Below are 293 nucleotides of genomic sequence, written 5' to 3'. Positions count from 1 at the left end.
GGAGAGAGAGAGGGGGCGAGAGAGAGAGGGGGCGAGAGAGAGAGGGGGCGAGAGAGAGAGGGGGCGAGAGAGAGAGGGGGCGAGAGAGAGAGGGGGCGAGAGAGAGAGGGGGCGAGGAGAGAGAGGGGGCGAGAGAGAGAGGGGGCGAGAGAGAGAGGGGGCGAGAGAGAGAGGGGGCGAGAGAGAGAGGGGGGCGAGAGAGAGAGGGGGCGAGAGAGAGAGGGGGCGAGAGAGAGAGGGGGCGAGAGAGAGAGGGGGCGGAGAGAGAGAGAGAGGGGGCGAGAGAGAGAGGA

This window comes from Heterodontus francisci, chromosome 2 (assembly GCF_036365525.1).
Source record: "Heterodontus francisci isolate sHetFra1 chromosome 2, sHetFra1.hap1, whole genome shotgun sequence".
In the NCBI taxonomy this organism is placed as follows: domain Eukaryota; kingdom Metazoa; phylum Chordata; class Chondrichthyes; order Heterodontiformes; family Heterodontidae; genus Heterodontus; species Heterodontus francisci.
This window is presented reverse-complemented; position numbering follows the sequence as displayed.